Source organism: Podarcis liolepis, assembly GCF_965112155.1.
Source record: "Podarcis liolepis genome assembly, chromosome: 4".
Classification (NCBI taxonomy): domain Eukaryota; kingdom Metazoa; phylum Chordata; class Lepidosauria; order Squamata; family Lacertidae; genus Podarcis; species Podarcis liolepis.
The window spans coordinates 7,235,752-7,251,510 of record NC_139558.1 but is presented as its reverse complement, the minus strand read 5'-3'; the positions used below and the strand labels follow the sequence as shown (position 1 = coordinate 7,251,510).

The following is a 15,759-nucleotide window of genomic DNA, read 5'->3' as shown; positions in this document are numbered from 1 at the left end:
ATGGTACATCAAACATTAAAAGCTTCCCTAAACAGGGCTGCCTTCAGATGTCTTCTAAAAGTCTGGTAGTTGTTGTTCTCTTTGACATCTGGTGGGAGGGCGTTCCACAGGGAGGGCGCCACTACCGAGAAGGCCCTCTGCCTGGTTCCCTGTAACTTGGCTTCTCGCAGTGAGGGAACCGCCAGAAGGCCCTCGGTGCTGGACCTCAGTGTCCGGGTAGAACGATGGAGGTGGAGACGCTCCTTCAGGTATACTGGACCGAGGCCGTTTAGGGCTTTAAAGGTCAGCACCAACACTTTGAATTGTGCTCGGAAACGTACTGGGAGCCAATGTAGGTCTTTCAAGACCGGTGTTGTATGGTCTCGGCGGCCGCTCCCAGTCACCAGTCTGGCTGCTGCATTCTGGATTAGTTGTAGTTTCCGGGTCACCTTCAAAGGTAGCCCCACGTAGAGCGCATTGCAGTAGTCCAAGCGGGAGATAACCAGAGCATGCACCACTCTGGCGAGGCAGTCCGCGGGCAGGTAGGGTCTCAGCCTACGTACCAGATGGAGCTGGTGAAGGTAATGCAGTAGGCCCCATTAGCCCTCTGTGCCACTGGCAATGTGGGGCTGAAATGGCATCTAGAGAGAACTAATTACCTGTGTGCTGATTCTTGTGAAGCTAAAACAGCTGCATCCATGCAGAAGAGGGAGGTATCAGGGGAACATCAAAATTTGCAGAAATACAGACAATCGCCTCTCCCTTTCAAGAAGGGAATACAGTCAAAACTCGCGTTACAGATGCTCCATGTTGCGTTCTTTCGGGTTACAGATGTGCCGAAACCCAGAAGTACCAGAACGGGTTACTTCCAGGTTTCGGCAGTCACACATGCGCAGAAGCACTAAATCATGCTTTGCGCATGTGTAGAAGCACGGAATTGCAACTATGTGGTGGGCCAGACTATATTTGGAGGGTTAGGGGAATGAATCAATTTCTATGCCCCACAAATAACCAAGAGATGCATTTTAAATAAAAGGACACATTCTACTCATGTAAAAACATGCTGATTCCCGGACCATCCGCAGGCCGGATTGAGAAGACGATTGGGCCGCATCCGGCTCCTGGGCCTTAGATTGCCTACCTCTGTTTTGGTTGAAGCTCCCACATGATCACAGGACCATGAGCCCTGCCACAAACAGGAAGGTGAAGGGGATATACTTAAGGAGGCACCGTGGGAAGGCAGATATTGAAGGACTCAATATCTGAGTGACAGAGCAAGGCTTTGGCTGTAGCTAGGAAGAGGGCAATTTCGACTCCATTTAAGGCACCACTGTAGCTTGTGCAGCTTTAAAAAAGTGCAGCTTTTTAGAATGGCTTAAGCAATAACAGATCAGGGGGAACGGGGCAATGAACAATGCAGATGTTCTCAAAGACATTTTGGTCCCCTCAAATGGTAGATGTGTAATACAGGGTTTGACATAAATTGATCCACTGATATCAATAGCAGTTAAACATGATGTCATTTCTCCAGATTGTCACAGAGATCTGTGTCCCCGTTTTATGCTACAAGTGAGCTAGAGTTATCCCCCGATAAAAGCTTCTGGTTGCCTCTAGGAACTGCCTAGCTTATAGGTTGTCTTCAAGCTACCTAGGGGTGATGCACCAGCTATTTCTTGCTACAGTAGCCTATGGCTAAAATGTAATAAGGACATATTGTCACTGCTGCAAATTTTCACCTAAGGTGAAAGTCAAGAAGAATTTGCAATGGCTTCTCTGGGGAAACCACCTATAGGGATTTTGAGGAAAGTCCAAAGAGTCTTGATAAGAATTGCAAAAAAATTAAAATCCTCAGAGAGGCCATTGCCATCTGTACTGTGGATCAAACTCTGTGAATCTCTTACACACACACACACACACACACAGAGAGAGAGAGAGAGAGAGAGAGAGAGAGAGAGAGAGAGAGAGAGAGAGAGAGAGTTTTCTGTGGGCAGGACCTGCCCCAGTCATTTCAGCACCAACTTAATCTTCATCTGATACGAACACAAAGGTCTGATCCATGCCAAGATGTGTGCAAGCTTTCAAAAAGTACTGCAGTAGAGGCAACTTAACTACCAGTGACACATGTGCATGATAAAAACGTACGAAATCTTGGAGCTTATGTAGCAGACTGAAAGAGGGCTAATAATGAAGGGTAATAGGATGAATTACATAAAGGTAACAGGTAGTATTAATATCAGGGAAAGCTTCCTGACAATTATATCTATTAGCTTTTACTATAATCTCCTTAGGGAAAGTAATGAAGGCTCGTTAGCTCACATCTTCAAGAATATCCTGGACACTACACAGGAAGATATGGCACGGGAAGAAAACATGATGCATGAGAAATAAAAAAAGCTGTTGGTCCACTTAAGCCACTTCTACCCACTTCATGCTCTAAGCACATGGATTCTGCACTAAAATCCTGCAGCCAAAAAATCAAGGCATTGTGAAAAGCGTAAGTTATGTTCACTAAGCTATTTGACTATATATTTGTCCTTGGCGGGGGGGGGGGGGGGCTAGTCATAAAATGAATTTCTTTTGACACAGTTCATTATATACAGTTGCAGCCTTTCTGAATACTCACATATCTGAAGAAAGTTGCAGATCACTTATAGGAAGCAGTTGCCCAGGTAGGCACATGAGAGCAGAAAAATAACCAGATTGTACAATGGTGGTGGGATAAAATCAAGCCAAGTCTTTATTGGCAGCAGCAGGCAGGGTAAGGGTTGGCATGGCATTAGGGCCAGGTTCAGTTCATCATTTCAGAAGTCCCAAGTGGATCCATTGGGCTTGAACTGCCCCAAACCTGTTTCATGGGAGTTGGCCAGTGCTGAACCTTGCTGTGGTGCAAGCCAGGCTAGCAAGTTGTCACTGGGTGACCAGGGTGCAGATTCCAACCAGACAGATACCCCAACCCAAGCTTGGAGGTGCCATGGTCAATATTGCCCTCTGACCTCTTACGAGGGGACCTCTATACTATGTTGATCCTTCCCAATGTCATTACGTCCTCATACAATGTTCTTTACCTAACAAAGCAAGGCCATAATTTCACTGAGGGAAAGTGGGGGGGAAACCCAACCAAGTGTCTATCAGGTTGAGAGGGGAAAACCAATTCTTAACAGCCTGGTTAACCAGTGACCCAGAATTGCTCAGTGAAGGCTCTAACCCGAGGGTGGGTGGAAAGCTTTCAAGTCAAAGTGGCCCTAAGCTGCAGGGGAAGTTTCCCCCCACTCCTTTGCAAGGGCTTATGAGACAGCTTTTTCCCATGAGCCCATCACACAGACAAGACACTGGGCAAAGCTTTGCCCAGTATTTTACTGCAACCTGTGGGCCACAGCACTGCTGGGCAAAGGCATCTTGCACTTACTGGGCATGGAATGAGGCCTCTAAGCAAATTATACAATTGTGATGGGGGTCTGAAGTTGGCGTGGAAGGGGATGTTATAAAAAAGATTAAAAAATACATAACACAATCAAATGTTGGGTACCATATCCATAGGGAATGAAATATCAACATCTCCATACAGGGTTGGTGGAGAAATTAAATTAAGTTTGCACATTCAAAAGTGTGTATTAGGAGAAATTCACTCTATAAAGTAGTAGTAGTAGTAGTAGTAGTAGTAGTAATAATAATAATAATAATAATAATAATAATAATAATAATTTATTATTTATACCCCACCCATCTGGCTGGGCTTCCCCAGCCACTCTGGGCGGCTTCCAAAAGAATATTAAAATACATCAAACATTAAAAGCTTCCCGAAACAGGGCTGCCTTCAGATGTCTTCTAAAAGTCTGGTAGTTGTTGTTCTCTTTGACATCTGGTGGGAGGGCGTTCCACAGGGAGGGCGCCACTACCGAGAAGGCCCTCTGCCTGGTTCCCTGTAACTTGGCTTCTCGCAGTGAGGGAACCGCCAGAAGGCCCTCGGTGCTGGACCTCAGTGTCCGGGTAGAAGTTGTTGGCTTTTCATGTGGATTTTTTTAAAAAAGTGCAATGTGTTGTGAATATAGTGGAGGACCAAACGTAAGATAACAGCTTCACCCATCCTTATCTCCATATCTAAGGATCACAGCACAAGAACAAGGAAAGCACAATTCCCACTCCCTAAAAGATGTGACTTCCCCAAGGACTCTTCACCTCCAAATTCTGTTGCGCTGCCCCCATATTGCATGTTTTAACTCTTTAGGGTTGGCTGGTCCACTTACCAATCTCCAAATGGAACATATATATCTATAATATTTTATAGAAGTAGCTAGATGTTGAAACAGAATGCTCCAATGGACATATTAATCAACAATATTTCTGTGATTGAAGCAGCAGGAAAAAATTGCTGCGACAATCAAGGAAATTGCTGTTGCTCGTGGGCCAGTTTATGCCGTCTATATAAAAAACAACCACCCCTCCATTTACAGTGGCCTGTTAGGCACAGAAGTGTGGGGGAAGTAACATATGAGCTGTTATAACCACATTGGCAGATGCTGCTTCACAGCAGTCATTCACACAAGCTGCGCTATCATACTCTCAAGAATCACTGTCAATGTATGAGCAGTGATGACTGGCTTATATCCTCCATATGTGTGTGCGTCTGTCCACTGGCCAGCTCTACACAGATGATTTTAGAGCATGTGAATGAACTCCGTGTGCATTGTCTCTTAGCTCCTGCCATCTTAGGGGAAAGGCCATGGCTCAGTGGGAGAGCACCTGTTTTGCATGCTGAAGGTCCAAGGTTCACTCCCCAGGGGATTGGAATGTCCCTTCTGAAAACTGGAGAGCTCCTGCCATTGCTTAGTCCTTGTATACAGTTCCTGCTTTCTACCTCTCACATTGGATTCCCAATTTAATGGTTAGAGTGCTGGACTAGACCTGGGGAGAGTTGCCATACGTCCTCTTTTTCTAGGACACCCCCCCTTTTTCATTATAAGAGTCGTCGTAGAGCTCCATAGTTAAAAGTAAAAGGTAAGGGTAAAGGGACCCCTGACCATTAGGTCCAGTCGCGGACGACTCTGAGGTTGCGGTACTCATCTCACTTTACTGGCCAAGGGAGCCGGCGTACAGCTTCCAGGTCATGTGGCCAGCCTGACTAAGCCGCTTCTGGCGAACCAGAGCAGCTCACAGAAACACCGTTTACCTTCCCGCCGGAGCGGTACCTATTGATCTACTTGCAATTTTGGCATGCTTTTGAACTGCTAGGTTGGCAGTAGCAGGGACCGAGCAACAGGAGCTCACCCTGTCGCGGGGATTCGAACTGCCGACCTTCTGATCGGCAAGCCCTAGGCTCTGTCGGCAAACGTGTCAAAATATGATGCTCCCTGAGGGACCTTGGCCTGGCTGTATTCTCTTTCTCAGCCTACCACACAGGGTTATTTCTTGTGAGGATTAGAGGGTTGTAGGCATGGAGCAAAAACTATGTATGCACCTTGACCTCTTTGGAAGAAAGGTCAATGAAATGAAAGAATGAAAGTTGCCATACTAGGCTATTGCCCATGAGCTGTTTTTTGCTTGTGAATACAATGAAGCAATTTGCAAACTTGCTGCTTCTATGAATTCTTTATCCACGGCAGTGAATGTGTAGTTTTTGCTTTGGGAACAGAAAATCACAAGTATTCATAGCATCCCAGTCCACTATTAAACACTAGCAATAGCCAAGCAGCTGTGCAACCCTTTGCTGATGAGCGCATCAGTTTGTTATCAGAAAACCTAATGTTACAACCTCTCGGACACTGTTCCATGTGCATTGATGACTGGGGTGTAAAGGCTGCTGATAGGGTTGTTTGCTTCTTTGTGGGGTTGGGAGGGGGTAGGAACGATGTCATATTCAGGATTCAGGGGTCATTTTCTAATTCTGGTTGATACATTTAGTTCAGGTCTCTGGCTCCTAGTGTTTTTTATATTTCATAAGACTCTAATTTATTTAGCGGGGTAGGGGCATTCAGTTTTATTTCAGCTAATGGTGAAAAATAAAGGAATGAATCGTGATGGGCTTTGCTGTCCTGGAAGAACCTTGCAGGAGAAAGTTATATAACAGTAACTCTTAAACTTCCAGTTTTTGTTGTGGGAGAAACTTGTTTACAGATATAGATGATAGATAGATAGATGATAGAGATAGCTAGATAGCTAGATAGATGTCAGTGATCTCAGGTTAGGAGAAACATTATTTTACCACTAAAGGCATCATATGAATATAATGAAAGCTGTCTTTTGCAACTTACATAATAATGTGTATCACAGTGGGATAAATAAAATATGCAGCAGTGGCAAAGAATGGGAAATGAAACATTATTCTTGATCATAGTCTGCAGCTGGTCTTGGGATCAGTTTGTTCAAACAGCAGAATTAAGTGGTAAAGCCTTTTCTGGACTAAATTATTTAAATATCACGTTTATGTATGGGGGAGCAGTAAATGTTGGGAGTTAAAACTTAATCTTCCCATAAAAGCCTGTTTTATCCAGTGGCGTAGCGTGGGGGGTGCAGGGGGGGCCGGCCGCACCGGGCGCAACATCTGGGGGTTAGGGTTAGGGGGCGCAAATCCATGGGTTAGGGGCGCAAATCCATGGGTTAGGGGGCGCAAATTACTTGCCTTGCCCCGGGTGCTGACAACCCACGCTACGCCACTGGTTGCATCACATGATAGGAGGAAAGCTATGCTGAATCCTTCTCCATGAGGATTCATGTCTTGGAGGGCATTTCTGAAAACAAGAGCACACAAACACATGCCCATGTATATACAGGGTATACCTGCCAGTTACAGATTAGGAAAAACTTCACATGAATCTACCACTTCATATATATTTTCATGACCATCCTGGTTTTCCACAGCAACATGTTGGAGGGTATAAGAATGACACATGTCACACCATTCTGTGCATGCAATGTTTCACCAGGAGATCTCCCCACACGCATGGATCACCTGCACTGGATCAAAGCAGAAGTTGCCTATTTCTTCACAGTAGTTCCACTGAGAACGAACACGGAAATAGGTTAAGAAATTTGTAAAAGGCAAGCCTTTATGTGATTATGCTTTTACATTTCTTGCTACAAAGTGTACATCATTTTTAAAGCTTCAGGAAGGCCAGGAACTTTGCCCATGGCTTTTAATTGTTGTTTTTTAACATTATGCTAAATTGTATTAAATTATTCATCTCATGACTGGCATTATTTAGGAGCTTCACATCTGCCTTTAGCTGCAGTACAAAGGTTAAGTTGTTAAAAATCCCAGTTGCCAACCCATGTTTGTAGAATTAGGTTTCTTTTAAAGTACCATTGCCTCACTTAGATAGTTGGTAATTAGATCTGGGCATTATCTCTTGGTTTTTTATTGAACTTCATTTTTATATCTAAAAGAACCTTTGGAATACAAGTCCCACATCTGAGTGGTGTGGTTATCAGAAAGTCTATCTCCACGGTGTACTTCAGCTGCTGATTTTGAGGCAATACAACACTGCATATGTACATCATCATCAATGTGTATTATGTGTGCATCATACATGTGCAATATTTTAAATATTATGATACAGATAAAACTGCCACTTCAAGCCTGTCTGCAGAAAGTTTCTATTAAATTGAATGTCACTTTTGTCGTTGAAACCTTTTATTTACGGAGCCGTGAGATTTACATCCAAGTAATTGAGAGGTGTGGTAAAACAGCCTGTGACAACTGACTTTGTGTTATCAACATTATAGTTTGACTAGCAGCTTTTCAGAGCACAGAAAAAATGCACACCAGTGCAAAGCTTTTCTGAAGCCAAATATTTTCCATGCCACGTCAACACAAAGTACTCGGTGATCTTCAGTACATTAACATTAATTTTTCCTTTCCAGCAATTTTCATTTGAATTACTATTTTGAACAGCAAAACTTCTTAAGTGCAGTGAAGCAGGATTACTTTAAGAATTTTCATCAGCCTAAGCATTCATATTTTAAGTGGTGAGTAACATGAGTTCAAATTAAGGATGATGCAGATAATACTTAGATGCTTATATTCTGCTGTGGCTTTGGAAGAAAATGTGCCACAAAGTACTGAGCTGTCTAAGGCTGAAACCCTTTGAACACTTCCTTGTGAGTAAATCCATTGAACTAAATGGGACTTACTGCCGAGTAAGATCATGCTATTAGTGTTCCATTTTGGCCCACAAGCATAGGGCGCTCATGATCTGTGGGTCTAGTTGATATGTTCCTGGCAGAGATGTGCAAGCCATCCATGCTTTGCTCCCAAAATTATACTTTTTAGAGAATTACAAGAATTCAATGTGAGTTGCTGAAAGGACCAATTATTATTATTCCCCCACCCTCCCCTGTTCCCTACAAGTAGGGTTGGAAGGGGGTTCTATTTGTTCCCCTTTGTGTAGCACACCAACCCAATTCAAATTTCATGCAGGTGAATCAGAATGCAGCTATCAGTCAGATTACACACTTCTCTGAATTTGTGCACTTTGGGTCCACAAAAGAAAAATATGTATTTTACATGTGAAATGTAGGCATTTTACAGAAAAATGACATTGAAAAAATGTGTGTTTTATGGGAGGGACATGTACAAAATGTGTACTAATAACAATGTTTTTGTTGCGTGCGTGTCCTTTCAGAAAGTCCACAAAAAACCAGGACAGGACAGAACAGAACAGAACAGAACAGAACAGAACAGAACAGAACAGAACAGAACAGAACAGAACTGTGATTGAGTACTTGAACCTGACTGGAAATGGACTTAAGTTGGTTTATCCAGCCCTGCCCACAAATCTCTAAACAGAGGCAGATTTAGGCTAGCATGACCAGTTTGCCCACACTGGGTGCCAAGCTGAGAGGGCAGCACGGGGGGGGGGGCACAACAGTGATGTGGAATGGAAGATGAGAGGCACGCGGTGTGTGCACCAAATTGTGTGCACATGACCTTCTAATGGATCTAAATGGCAGAAAATTCAGTATGGATAAAAGAAAACACTTCTCTAAGCAGTGCATCATCAATTTTCAGAACTTACTACCACAAGATATGGTAAAGATAAAGGGACCCCTAACAGTTAAGTCCAGTCGTGAATGACTCTGGGGTTGCGGAGCTCATCTCGCTTTACAGGCCGAGGGAGCTGGCATTTGTCTGCTCCGTAGACAGTTTTTCTGGGTCATGTGGCCAGCATGACTAAGCCGCTTCTGGCGCAACGGAACACCGACACCAGAGCAGCACACGGAAATGCCGTTTACCTATTAATCTACTTGTAATTTTGGTGTGCTTTCAAACTGCTAGGTTGGCAGGAGCTGGGGCCAAGCAACGGGAGCTCACCCCATCGTGGGGATTCAAACTGTGACCTTTTGATCGGCAAGCCCAAGAGGCTCAGTGGTTTAGACCACAGTGCCACCCGAGTTATGGTAGTAGCCACTAATTTCTCAGGTAGGCATCTAACTGGCCAATGTACAAATCAGGATGGTGAGTTATATAGGCCTATGCAATTTGATCCATTATGGGCTCTATGTTTTTGTTTTTATTCAGTTTCTTCCTTTTGTGCAACAGACAACAAGAACAAGGGAAGGGAAGGGTGCGGGATGAAGAAGAGGAACCATATAAATACATCAATTTCCAGAGATGCTTCAAAAGCAAAAATCTGGATATTTACTACAGTACAAGTGGTGCCACAGAATATTGCCATTTCTAGGCATACAGCTTAGTATATACAGACATTTATCCAGAAGTGACTGACTCTGATATGCTACACATTCAAATGCAGACAGTGCAATGAGGTTGTCAGTCCATTGCGCAACAGCTATCAGAAATTTGTCCTTGCAGGCTCAGTCTTGTGTTGCTTGTACAGCTATAAATTTTGAGCCGGTTCCCTCCAGAGAACGTTGTAATTAGTAAATGGGTCCTAGTTAATCAATGAATGTCTCCCGGTCTCCTGACTTTCTTCCAACACACCATATTCACACTGGGCTTTGCGTGGTTTGAGGAAAACATTGGTAACTTTCTCTTTCACTTAAGAATGAATTATAGTTCACAGGCTCGTGATTTTTACATAAGAATTCAAAACATTTAAGTAGAGGAATAATTTGCCTCTTTCTTTTTTAGTAATAAAATGAGGGTTTGAACTGGCACACGGTAAACACTATGGTGATAAACTGGCAATCAGAAAATGATGCCATAAAACAAAAGACAAAGAAAGCAGCAGACTTCTGGAGGAAACATGAAAAAACACTTAGATTTTATTTCTGGGCTACAAATAAGGAGAACTCTTCCGAAGATTTTGTACCATACTGGGAAAAAAGAGAACCCCCTTTATCATACGCTGCTTAATTTCTGCATTCAGAAAGAAAGTACTTAACATGTCAAGTAGTACTTAACTGCATTAGCAATTCCATCCTTTTCAAGAAGGATTAACAATCCCTCCTCATTCAATGTGAATACAGACCTGAGAAATAAAAATGCACCTGGCGGGGAAGAATTTGATTTTGCTGGATCTGTGTGTTTGATTATAGGGCTAAATAAAGGATGTGACCCATTTATTTTTATTTTTAAAAAAGTTACATGCCCTATACATCCATTTTGTCAGAAAGAAATTGATTAGACCCAATGCATACCATACAACTTGATAGTATCTTCAGAATCTGAATTAATAGCTTTGTGGAGTTATGAAATCACTGTCAATGAGGAAATAATCGCTGCGAGGGAGGGAAACTGATGGAATTTTCTTCCAAGTAAGGTATTTACCAGCGTCTTTGTGTAGCTTCTCTGTGTTTAGCACTAGAGTCTTTGTGTAACCTTAGTGAAAGACTGCAGGAACGACAGAGTTTGTTAAAGCGACATTATTATTATTATTTTTTAAAACCCACAATTTTTTTCCTCAGTGGCTGCCACTTATATTTTAATCATACATTCTAAAACGAGAAAACACTGAAAGTTAAAATTAAGGGAGAGGTGGCAATTTTTAACTCAATTAACACATGGCACTTGGAGGGTATTAAAGAAATCCATGAAAATAAGGGGAAATACAGCCACGGATCTTCCTTACAAGCATCATATGCTTCAAATCTTTACTGTGGACGAGGGCCTTAGAACTTTATTTATTTATTATTTTGGAATTTTTAAACTGCACTTTCACAGAAAATATAGCAAGGTGGTGCGCAACATAAAAACACAAGGTCTGTATTTATTATCCCAAAGCCAGACGGCACTGGTACCTTCTGTCCAGGTGAAGAAAGCTCACCTCCTTCCTTGGCTATTAACATCTTGCATTAACTGAGCTATTTCATTGTGGCTACAGGCCTGTCAAGGCACCTAAAGCAACAAAAGGTCTAGGAAGATGATTTCCCCCGTTTTCCACAGCTGCTCCTTCAACACCTCCAAGTTCTCCAACGGACACCTCCATCAAGAGCTCTAAAACCCAGCAGCAAAATGATAATTTTGATCTTTATTATTACATGTTTACTAGCTGGGTAGTATGGATGTGGATTGGTAGGGGGAAAACACCACTTTGATTTTCTTCTTCAGGCACTCAGATGTTAACAAAGTAGAAGGGAATAAGAACTTCCATGTGCATGGGAAGCAGAGGGTTAATCCAAGGGGCCTGTGACTTTGCCATCTTTTTCTTTCATCTTCTCTCTTATGACCGATTCTTAACTGGGCAAGTAGGCTGCAAGAACAACGTATGCCCAACATGAAAATCTAAGAAGGCGTTGTTGCTGGCAAGGTGACATGGCAATTGCATCCACCTCAGGGATGGCATACCCGGGTATTTCCTGAACCACCATGCTTTCTGAAAATGCCAATCAGGAGCTAGAGCATTTTAACCTCCTCCTAGGTAGTCAGCCTCTATGTTTGGCAAAACTTTAACCATAAGGCATTTAAAAGAGTGCATCTCATGAATCTGTGTTGTGTGAGGGCTTCAGTCAAAGGTAGAAAGATAAAGGTAAAGGACCCCTTATAGTTAAGTCCAGTCACGAGCAACTCTGAGGTTGCGGCGCTCATCTCACTTTACTGGCCGAGGGAGCCAACGTTTGTCCGCAGACAGTTTTTCCACGTCATGTGGCCAGAATGACTGGCGAAACCAGAGCAGCGCATGAAAACACTGTTTACCTTCCCACCGGAATGGTACCTATTTATCTACTTGCAATTTTGGCATGCTTTCGAACTGCTACGTTGGCAGGAGCTGGGACTGAGCAACCGGCGCTCACCCCGTGGCATGGATTCGAACCGCCGACCTTCTGATCGGCAAGCCCAAGAGGCTCAGTGGTTTAGACCACAGCGCCACCCGCATCAGTCAAATGTGCTGAGGTACAGATGTGTTTTCTTTCAGAGGTCCTCTTATGAGGCAGAGAGTAGTTTTTATTTGGTCTTTCCGGACTACAATTGATAAAACAGCTCATGACGGCTTTTTAATTAGCAAGAGTGTGAGGAACATTTTAACAACAAGTAGTGAGAGATGGGGTCAAACACACCTCGACAAAACTGGGGTGTGGGGAATCCATACTGCTTTAATGTCAGTCTGCCATAAACCTGTGATTCAGATGGCCCTTAACTTAGACAAGGGGCTAATTGCTATGTGCTGTTTTAGGGACCCATCCTTCCTTAATGTAGATAAAAATTCAAGTTTTTACCTTTACGGCTTTTAGAGTTAATTCTTCTCCTTCTGGAATGAATGGAGGCGGGGGGTGCTTATAAGGCACTAGGGGTTCAAGTGACCCCACCAAATGCTGTTTAAATTGGTTTCAATTGGGTTAAACACACACACACACACACACACACACACAAACACACACACACACACACACACACCTATTTTCATACAATACAAATCATTCACTTCTCTCAACACCTCTACATCCTATATACATTGATAATCAAATGGTGGCTGTTGGTGGGTGCGTTCCCCTCCCCACCCAAAGAAATATGGTGGACATTCTCTCTCTCTATTTTTATTTTGGAAGGTGAAGAATCCAATATAGACTGAACATCCTTAAAAAGTCTCTTTCTTGTAGCCCTAATTGATCAAACTGGTGTAGGATGGATCTAGATCAGGTTGCCAAAGACACCAGAAGAGCCAGTCTCAAAAATGGTAGGACCTGCCACTGCTGACACCAAGAAAAGGGAAAGGAATTATCTCTCTGATCAGTGCAATGGCACAACATTGCAATATGAAACAGTTTTGTCTCTCCACCCCATGAAGTTGTGGAATGTAGTTGTTGTACAGCTACAGCAGTAGAGTCAGAGCAGCTATGCTATAGTTGGAAGGTCTATCAAATTGGTTGTTGTGACTGGTATTTTATGATTAATTATTATTGCACTATTGTTACATTATACAGTGGTACCTTGGGTTAAGAACTTAATTCGTTCCAGACGTCCGTTCTTAACCTGGAACTGTTCTTAACCTGAAGCACCACTTTAGCTAATGGGACCTCCTGCTGCTGCTGTGTGACAATATGTCCTTATTACTGTTCTCATCCTAAAGCAAAGTTCTTAACCCGAGGTACTATTTCTGGGTTAGTGGAGTCTGTAACTTGAAGTGTCTGTAACCTGAGGTACCACTGTACTTACTCTTATATATGCACTAATGGGAGGGTCTTTTGTGACTATATAGTTTTATTGGGAAAAGGAAACTCTCGAAAATGTGTTTGTTTCTTACCTGCAAATTGTGTCATATTTAATAACTTCCACTAGCTTTCTTGGGGTGCATTTGACCTTGATACCAGATTGTATAGTCAGTTTTGGTTTTGAGTAGGCAGAGGGTGAACCCAAAACATTCTCAGATCAACAAGGGGCAGATGGAGCTACTTTGGAGGCAGATCTGACCCATCAGCTGCTAGATCTGATGGCCTAACCACCACCCCAGGCCATTTAGCTTGCAATCGTATTATTATGAACATCAGGTTATTAGAAATGGCTGTGTATTTCTCAGCATCTTCCATAGGGCTAAAATATAGTTTGCTCTCAGATAAACGGGATATGGTGGGGTGGAAGAAGGGCTGTTCTTCATCAAACATTCATTTATAACATTTAAGCCTTGAGGAAATGATCAACTGCTAAACCCACATTTGATTAGCACTGCTGCAATTTACAAGCTTGTGTACATTCCTGCCATTGTTAGCTTCTTCTTTTTTATTTCACTCTGAATAAAACTTCAGTTAATCTGTGGAATATCAACGAGGGCCTAGATACCCAACGGATCAGTTTATTTGTGCATTATGTGTGTCGAAAGAAAGCTAACATAATAAAACTGTTGAAGCATGCAAGTTAAGGCAAAGGCCCTGCCTCAGTTGAGAGTGTTTTAGGTCACCTGAGACTTAGTTAAAGCTGATGTATTAGTAGTGAAGTATTAATAAGGTAAGCATTGCTGTTTGTCATTGTTGCTTATATGTATACCGCTAGAAAGAGAGAGCTAACAAGAAGCTTCCCTATAATTGTTGGGCTGTGCTGTAGATCTGTGCTATAATAAGACCATCCGTTTTCTTCATCTTTTAGTGCTTTATAACACCTCAGTGCACATAAAACATACAATTATATTAAATGATCTGAACGCATGCTTGGAAAATGAGAAAAATAATACACCGTTACAGTGTGGTTCATAACATTAAATAAAAAAAAAGGAAAAGAACATCTTTTCAACCAGTGAGATTATTTCAGTGTACCTCTTTTGGGATGACCATATTGTTAAGCATAAAGCCTTCAGCTAATCATCAAGGTCACTTCTGAACTCCCACAAACTTTTTTCTTAATCTAGCGGTATTTCAAGGAATATGTTTATGACATTTCACATCCATATTTTCTAGTTCTCGGGTGAGTGGAAATGTATGAAACACTGAAATGCAGTTATTTAGATCAGATTATTTGAATTTATAGTGTCTAAAACTCAGCTGGGGCTAAAAGGAAACTCTTCAAAGTCATTCCATTATTTACAATTTGATCCTAAATATATTTCTTCCCTCCCCCTCCCCAAACCTTCTTCTTCTTCTTCTGGGTAATTTTCAGATTACTTTCCTCTCACGATGATAAACATGGTACATATGAAGGATGTGAAAGCCTCCAACCCAAGGTTGGAGAAGCTCTTCTGTTCTTTATCAGATCCTAGTCTCACAGGCTGAATTTGACTAGTGGGTGAGGCTGCCCACCTGTCAATCATCGGACATCACAAGGATGGCTGGTGATTGGGTGCTTTGACATCCTGAAGTAAGGACTTCAAAGCACCATGCAGAGATTGTAAAGAGCTCTATGCCTGAGGCTTTTGGTTTACTGCTCAGCTGATGGGCAGTAGAGCCAGACATTGACTGGATGAGACAGTTCCCCACAGGTACAGTGAACACACTGAATTTTGCTTTCTATTGAAGTTGCTTACTCAGCTGATCCAGCAGGTGTTGGCTTTATGGAAGCCAGCTTCCCCTTGCTAGTCCAAAATCAGGAGCGCACAGTCTAAGGCTCCAGATTGTTCACTGGCAACTGCATCTCTATGTCTTCCACACCTGACATCACATATGACATCAGGTGTGGGGCAGATGAGCATAGTTTGAGGGAAATGGCCTCACAGGCCAAATTTGAACTCCTGGAAGGTCAGGTTTGGCCTACAGGTTGGAGGTTCCCCACCTTGGCTCTAAACCAGTGGTGGCCAAACTTGGCCCTCCAGCTGTTTTTGGACTACAACTCCCACCATCCCTAGCTAACAAGACCATGGATGATGGGAACTGTAGTCCCCAAACAGCTGGAGGGCCAAGTTTGGCCATCACTGCTCTAAATCAATGGGCTAGGCTGATTGTGTGAGGCATGATCCTACCATT

General features: G+C 42.8%; 1 long non-coding RNA gene across 6 annotated transcripts in view; it reads left to right on the top strand.

Moving 5' to 3' along the window:
- The window catches only part of LOC310706066, a 164,905-nt gene that overhangs the window by 131,644 nt on the left and 17,502 nt on the right, over positions 1–15,759 (top strand). For 3 of the 6 annotated variants that reach the window (XR_014525628.1, XR_014525629.1, XR_014525630.1), the window contains exons 4-7: positions 2,268–2,473; positions 2,580–2,648; positions 7,837–7,945; positions 8,647–12,028. This is a non-coding gene — a long non-coding RNA (uncharacterized lncRNA). Of the gene's footprint in view, positions 1–2,267; positions 2,474–2,579; positions 2,649–7,836; positions 7,946–8,646; positions 12,029–12,972; positions 14,762–15,759 lie in introns of those variants that run through there. The other 3 variants (XR_014525627.1, XR_014525626.1, XR_014525631.1) reach the window with 3 other exon arrangements.